General features: G+C 36.7%; 1 long non-coding RNA gene across 1 annotated transcript; it reads right to left on the bottom strand.

The window, feature by feature from the left end:
• Window positions 1-3,967: 3,967 nt before the first annotated feature.
• Window positions 3,968-5,896, bottom strand: LOC308692168. Its single transcript, XR_014030310.1, has 5 exons — window positions 5,776-5,896; window positions 5,394-5,484; window positions 5,106-5,298; window positions 4,720-4,878; window positions 3,968-4,532 (listed from the first exon to the last, which is right to left on the bottom strand). It is a non-coding gene; the product is annotated as an uncharacterized lncRNA (long non-coding RNA).
• Window positions 5,897-8,338: the final 2,442 nt, after the last annotated feature.

Genomic DNA, 8,338 nt, shown 5'->3' with positions numbered 1-8,338 from the left:
GACAACGCAGCAAATGTCATCAAAGCGGCTGAACTCAACAAGTGGATGAGGCTGCAGTGTTTTGGCCACAGGCTCCACCTGGCTATTGGTAAGATTCTCTCCTTTTCTCCCACAAGTCTTGTTCTTGTGTGTGTGGGCTGCACGATTACATTAACTAAGCGCGCCTCACAATATCGTGCGATACTCATTAACTTAAGTTTTACTGTTAGAAATTCTTAAAATGTTTTCTATATAGTGGTTATTTATTTTTTATATAGTTGCTGTTAATAGCTGTTTTTTGTTGCTTATATAATGTAGATTTGTGGGATTAAACTGTCAATCTTACAGGTCTGCTTTCTCTCTCTTGTTTTTTTCTTAAGAGAATTCAGTGAAAAACGAACCACGGGTCAAGCAAGCAACGGGCCTCTGCAAGGAACTAGTGGGACATTTTTCACACAGCTGGAAGAAGAAGTCGAAACTGATGGATGCCCAGAAAGAACTGAAACTTCCAGAACACTCACTCGTCACTGAATGCCAAACAAGATGGGGTTCAAGGCAAAGGATGGTGGATCGCGTGTTAGAGCAAAGTAAAGCACTGACACAGGTACTGTCAGACGACCGAAAAACCAGACACCTGGTACCCACGTGGCAGGACATAGAAGTCCTTGAATCCATCAACAGTGCCCTTAAACCTCTCCAAGAGTTTACAGACATCCTCTCAGGTGAAGAGTATGTAAGCGTGTCCTACCTCAAACCCGTCCTGTATCTGCTGAAAAACACAACTCTGGCAGCCAAAGAAGAGGACACTGACTTGACGAAAACAATTAAGTCAAAAATCATTGCATACTTGGAGAAAAACTACAATGACCCAGAGACACAAGAGCTGCTGGATGTCGCATCTCTTCTGGACCCAATATTTAAAAAAGATTACATCAGTCCAGAAAACGTGACACGCATTGAAGACAGAGTGAGGGTTGAGATGGAGGAGATTGCACGAACAGTAATAGTATTAACATGTAATTGTAATTCAAAATATTTAGTAAAGAATTAAAGGAGCTATATGTAATTCTAAAAAAAAAAAAAAATCACACCACTTATGTCACAGATACTTAGGAATAATGTTAATATAACATGATCTCACCAGTAATGGTACAGGCAGAATATTTGCGTTTAAAAAACTTTTTTACGGGGACAGAAATGTAGTTTATGTTGTGTTTTTATGTTTTGCCAGGAGACCCCACCCATTGTGGTCTATTTTTAATTCAAGTGCAGTGCTCGTTATGGCCACTATTTTACATTCATCTCCTTTATGCATTATTGCTGTTTTATGTTTTACAGGAGAAAAGACCTCATGTTAGCGACACAGGGGCAACTGAGAAGAAGGGATTGCGCTCAGTGGGCAGTTTGTTTACCAAACAGACACCCTCTGCTGCGGTGCGGGTAGAGGCTGTCATCGACGCTGAACTTAACAGCTATTTGATGGTTCCAGTCATTACCGGAGAAAGTGACCCCCTGGCTTGGTGGAAAATTCACACTGTGAATTTCCCAATACTAAGCAGACTGGCTCGAAAGTATTTGTGTGTGCCAGCAACGAGTTCGCCCTCAGAACGTCTTTTCAGTGCCTCAGGAAACATCGTCATGATTGTGTGCAATATACAACCGTTTTATGTTTGGTGATTGTCCATTTTTTCTTAAAGTGAATTTACAATGTTTCAAGTGGATTTCCAGTATGTCTTGTTATTCTATGCCATCAGAGCATTTTTTCGGTGCCAGTGACAACATTGTCACATGTCTCATGCCAGAATTGTAGACATGTTGGTGTTTTTAGCAAAAGAACTCTGAAAATGTAACACTGTGACACAGTTCTCAATTTTGCACTTTTATCTTTCAGAAGGCAAGCTGATCTAGCTTTTTATTTTACTTCAAAATGTGTGCAATGCAGCTGTTTTATGTTTACTAAATGCCAGTGGGTTCACTGGGTTGCAGTATTGCTATATTTATTTTTTCTAATTCCAAGTCTAATAAGAGATTGTATTATTTATTTTTAAATTTTTAAGTTTAATGGGTTAGAATTGTTCACTTTTTCTCAAAGTAAATTTAACATTTGTCAAGGTAATTCCCAGTATGTCTCATTATTCTAATCTATGCCATTAGAGCATATTTTCAGTGCCAGTGACAACATTGTCACATGTGAGCGTGCCTGTCTCAAGCCAGAAATGGTAAATATGTTGGTGTTTTATAGTAAAAAACCTTTAATGTAGCACTCTGACACAGTTTCTGATTTTGCACTTTCTTATCTTGCAGAAGGCTGGATAAGGTGTTGTTTTTAATTGTTATTGTCATTTATTTTAAAATGTGTGCAATATAACAGTTTCATGTTCAGTAAATGGCAGTGGACTACAGAATTATTTTGTTTTTCTAATTGTAAATCTAAATCTAATAAGAATTCATTTTCTATTTTTCAGTGTTTAAGATTGTTAAATTTAAAAACAAATGACCAAGTGGTTAAGTTAATTTCCATTATGTCTTCTTATTCTTTGGTATTTAGGTTCAGGTATTTAATAATGACGAAGCATCAAACAATCTCATTACCTCAATCACTATGTATGTAGTCTATTTAACCCTCTGTGTCATAAAAGTAACAACATATTTTATTCATAATTTTAGGTTTTATGCACTTAAAAGTATCGAACGAAAATCGCACCGCAATCGCAATATAGGAATTAGGTTTTTTCTCAAAATCGTGCAGCCCTACTTTAAAGTCCCCATGAAATCAAAATTGACCCTATTTACTTTGTTAGCGCATATTACTAGTCTTGTGGTGAACAATTAATCCGTGCAAGAAAATATATATAATATTTTTTTTTTACCATGGTAATCTTTAATCAAAATCTGAAAATGCCCCTCCCCTCTGCATTGGAGGACCTTCTCTGATGACGTAGGTTTGAGGAATTGGTTTGGGCAACGCTTAACCACTCCCCTCAAACCGTTAGTCTGTTATGAGCGAGAGATAGAGAGGAGGAGCGCTAGAGTAAAACCCTGCCCTCTGTTCAATATTCCGTTTCACTGGGAAATACGTCACAGCACTGGAGAAAAGTCGTTTGCAACTTCCGGTTCACGGGGACTTTAAGTGTTTTCTAATATAATCTGTGAGTGCATATAGTTATGTTTAAATGGTTGAAAGATTATATTTTTTCTGTTGTGAAGTGTGTGCCATGCGCTGCTAGCTTTGCTAGCTCTGTACACAGACTCTAGTGTGTTAATCAAGCACATGGTGACTAGCATGTATGTGTTGCCTATATCCAAATAACTGAAACACACATTTTGGTCATTAGAAACTGTTTATGTGAATGAGTTACTGATGAGTGTTTTGGCTTTGTTTTTGCAAGGCTGGGTTTTTTTCTTGTGTTTTATTTTTCTCTTTTGTTAGTGTCTGAAAAATTGCTGCTGTGATCCTGAATCCTGTCCTGGCTGTGGACTCTTATCCCGGGTTTGGACTGGCGAGCCATCCCATCGTTTCCTACCCGGAAACAGAGGAAAAGGAGTTGTGAGAAAAGGAGTTTTCTGATTGGGTAGGACAGAACTGCATCCCAGATAGAAAATTGGCTTTGGGACGGATCTGGCTAAATTTCGGCTGAGATTTTGGCCCACATACCGCATGGAATTACGGTCCAAGGTTGGCCCAAGTGCTGTTTGCCCAAAGTCAACCAGATCAGTGCCGGAAGCAGACCAAAACTCACCCAGAGTTTAACAATGTACCCAGATATTATCCAGAACTGGCCCAAAACAACGCCGTAATCCCCAGATGTCAGCCAGACAAAGGCCAAACTGGCACCAGCTTTACCCCAGAACTCAGCCACAACTTATCCAGAAAACAGCCATAACGGGGCCAATATTATACCAGTCCCCAAAACTGAACCAGAAATTATCCCTGTGTAATGCTTATATATTGTGCAAGGAATAATAAAATAATGACACTACACAAATGCAAAGTACAGCATTTTATTGAGAGGGGAAGACAATCTCAGCCAGATAAATGGAAAAATAAAAACTACGGGAAAAAGACAAGATAAACCAATACTAGTGTAAGGCAAAACAAAAGCAACACATATTCACAATACAAGAATAATAAAAAGACAGAGCACTAAATTAAAATGTTACAAAAATTAATGCAATTATGCAATTTAAAAAAGTATGGGATGCTTAAATAATGAAATACAGACACGAACCAAAATACGGTGGCCGAGAAACCTAGCAATAAATTAAATTGATACAAACAATAAAGCAAAAGTGTCATGCATAAATCATAAAGTACAGAAACAAACTAAAAGCTGGTTATAAAAGATAAATTAAATACAATTTATACAGATGTGCAAAAAAATTTAAATTATAAGTTGCAACAATGCAAAACAGATTCCCTAATAACTTAAAAGGTGTCCTCCTTTTTTTTCTGCCACCCTTGCGATCACCAGCTAGGTGAAACCACCTTTTAATACCTTTTTCGACCTCAAGCTCAGATGTCTGTGCACACACAGGAGTTCTTCTTACAGCCTCTAGAATAGGAGCATACAAATACAGAGTTAAAAAATAATTTTAAATAAAATGAACAATAGACATATAAAGCATTTGTATCAAAAGACACCACCAGTCAAATAATTAAAACTTTCAACATTCATTCATGACATGAGGGAATAGTCATGAAGTTCCAGATAGACTTAGACACAACAAAAATGCACTTACCAATCACAATGTTTTTAGGCTGCAAGCTTTGGAAAGGTGTTTTTCCATGTACACCTCTCCAGTTTACCACTTTGACAAAGTCATTTTGGAATCCTTGCCTCATAATCCGCCAGACGTGTCCTTTAAGTCGACTACACCCAACAATCCCAGTTCAAGTACCTGAAATATTTTTAAAACATGCCATCACTATTAAGTCAAAACACTAAAACATGCTAATATCGATATTATATTTACCAAATTACACAAATATAAATCGTTTTTGTTACTGTTAGATTTTTCATGTTTTAGATTGATCACACACACACCATTTAATTACAACAGTAATTAAAACCAGACTTGTGAGTGATAACAGCATGCAACTGTGCATTACTGACAGTGTTACCTACCACTTTTTGTCTTGTTACTGGACATGATCGAAGATCACTTTCCAGGGAAGTTAATGACCAAACAGTTTTGGACTTTGACTTTGGTTCTGTGCCTCCCGAACGTTGTTTGCTTTGAGATCTCGCACCATCCTTACAATGTTCCTCTGCTGCTCCATAAGGATTTCTTGTTTAGATATTATGTCATGGAACAGTGCTAAAACATTAAACACAGGTTACACCACGTCTGCTATGACATGAGCCTTACGCTAACAGTGAATATATGATAGAAAAGACAAAAAGAAATCTTACATCTTATTAATCGGTCATCGCTTGAGAGGCCTTTTCTCTGTGGTCTGGGTGTTTCATGATGCCACGGTGATTGTATTGCCTGTTCGGGAGACTGTAAAGTTGTATCCTGAATTAATTTCTTTTTCCAAAGATTCAAACATCTTGTTGACTCTTTTAATAGCCATTTTTCTCATGTTACCTCGCTCACTGTAAGCCCACATTATGTTCATATAATAAGCACTGTAAATGGGGGCTAATTCTAGACTAATTCTAGAACCTCTAACATAAAAGCAAATCAAATCCAACCACAGAAAACAACCAAAAAAGCCTATCTAGTAACGTTACTGCGCTATAGATTAAAATCTGCGTGTTAGTTTAGATATGTAAAAAAGTATCAACTTACCTTGATCATGTATTAAAACTTTATAAGATAAAACCAAGATAGTGTAATTGTCGAAGTTAGAACGACAATTTGAATTTCACCGCGAGACTGCGTTAGAAAATATGAGTTGCTGAATAACTGCTACGTAACTTCCGGATCCTCTGGTAGGCAGGATGATGTCACGGGGTGCATTCTGGGAAAAGTAGTCCTTTTTGTAAAGCGGATTTAACACCGTATATGTAAATCAACTACTATTTCCATGATGCATTGCAAACTGCGTCATCGTATCAGCAACAACAGACGCACATTGACCCGTCTGCCGAGCAAGAAGACTGCTCTAAAAAACAGTTTAACCATGGGTTTTTGTAGTAAAACTGTCGTTATACTGTACAAATGGTAATCAGTTTGCCAAAACTTTTTTTGTGGCATATATTGATTACAATTTGGATAATCACAAAGTACTCATTCAGTCCCATTCAATCTTTTGTCTTATATGATGCTGCAGACTGAACCATTTGTCTTTGTCTTCAAAACATTTTTTTTTTTTTTTTTGCACATTGTCACCTCCTTAACTGCCCATTAAAATAATCTTGCCAACAGAATAATCAAGTCTTCTTTCCTTTAAAAAAAGGAAAGGTCTTCTTGCCTCCTTATGTGTAAAAGTGTACAATTTGAATAATTATCTATAGGTATTTTTAACTAGGCCTATAATAAACAGATTTCATTTGATTCTTTTTGACAAAATTAACCTTATAACCTTATGTATAAAATATGAACCAATTAACAACACATTTTACACAGCTGTTTTACAGTAGAGCACATTCATGCCAGAGGTCTTTTATTTACTCTTCTACCAGAACCCAACCAGATCTCAGCCAAATATTTTCTTATTCTGGCAGACAGAGCTCAAGCCAGGGCTCAGCCAAAAAGATACAATTTGATTTTTGTTTCTTTTGGTTAGCCAGACGACTCCAGCCAGAGCTTAGCCTAGTACTGTTTGACACAGGAGTGTGAAAAAAACAGTGCCAGAATTAAGCCAGAAGTGCCTAATTTAAGCCAGACTCGGCCCAGACTTTGTTGCTATCTGGGATACATTGCGTTTTTCAAGTTTTCCAGGATTTCCCTGAAGACAAAATTAATTCTCTTCATGGACTGAACTGCGTTAATTTTTGAACAACTTTCCTACTCAGTAATTTTGGGGAATTTGAAAACAAGACATTGAACTTGAAATTGAGAAACTTGAGGTTGAATTTCAGAAATTGATATTGGCAATGTTTTACGCCCGTTTCACACATCCTCCGTGTGCAGTGTGTGTGCGGTGCAGGAGCAGCACGCTATAGTGCTTTCACATATGCTGCGTTTGCAGTGACTGATCCACGGCTGTACCACAAACACAGACTCACTATTTTTATTTCAAATCCAGAAGTTATCTGCAACTTTTATTAAATAAAAAGTTTTTGTCAGCATTGAGATTCTCTTTGTACACATACACTTTTTAATAGACGTATGCACGTTTAAACAATTTAAACAACGTAGGGCTATTATTCCATGCATTACTTCTACTTATATTAAGTTGCTCAAGCAAGTGGTCAAATATTTAACCATGTACTTATATTAAAATCACAAACATTTTAAATTAAAACTTAAAATTGACAAAAACAGCCGACTCTCATGTCTTTTCTTTTGCATTTAAATTTTAATACTATTTAATAGGCTACAACAGATCTTGCATGTCACAAAGAACTTGTTTTTCCACCTCCACGAATGAGACGAGTGTTGTTCATAATGTCGCCTTGTTGAGGTAAAGGTAGTTTTACCCCGGTCTTAAAGTAAGAAGATGAAAAATAGTAGTATTTAATTAAATACATTTATGGTGAATTTACTACATTTTCAGGTCAATCTGTGTTCATTTTGACCACGAAACATGCGCCGTCACTTTCATTTAGCGCGTGCAGCACAGCAGAAATAGACTCGGTGTGGAAATGATCTCTGCACTGCTGTATACGCACCGCTCCTGGAACGGATCGCCGGACCGCATCCGCGTGCAGTGTCTATACAGGTACGGGAAAAAAATAAGCACCGCCTACACACTGCACACGGCGTATGTGTGAAAGGGGTGTTACTCTGTGTTTATCATTTATTCGAAATACTGTGTTACTGTTATCTGTTTGTTTTATTTAGTTTTTCTTTCATTCTTTCAATTTTAAAAGATACAATTCATGCAAAATAACAAACAAATAGAAAAACACACTTACCTTTTCATTAATTAGCTGCATTCCAGTGGTCTGAGTGGTTAATTGTTTTTATTCTTTTCTTACGATCGTCTTTGCTAATTTTTGCTTCAGTGAGTCGATCCAAATCTTCTGATTCTGGTCCATAGTTTTGCTAAATAAATGTTGCTTGCCCACTAGAGGAAGACACAGGATAAGGATGGAAACTATGAATGGAAATAATCGCGTTGATCTAGTAAACTAATTATCATGATTTTGTAACATTAATCAATGGAAAATAAAAAATTGTAATATTATAAAATAAAAGTAAAAATTTCTAAAAATTCCAAATGTTATAAATGCATAAATGTTAT

This window comes from Scardinius erythrophthalmus, assembly GCF_964197995.2.
Source record: "Scardinius erythrophthalmus genome assembly, chromosome: 1".
Lineage (NCBI taxonomy): Eukaryota > Metazoa > Chordata > Actinopteri > Cypriniformes > Leuciscidae > Scardinius > Scardinius erythrophthalmus.
This window is presented reverse-complemented; position numbering and strand designations above follow the sequence as displayed.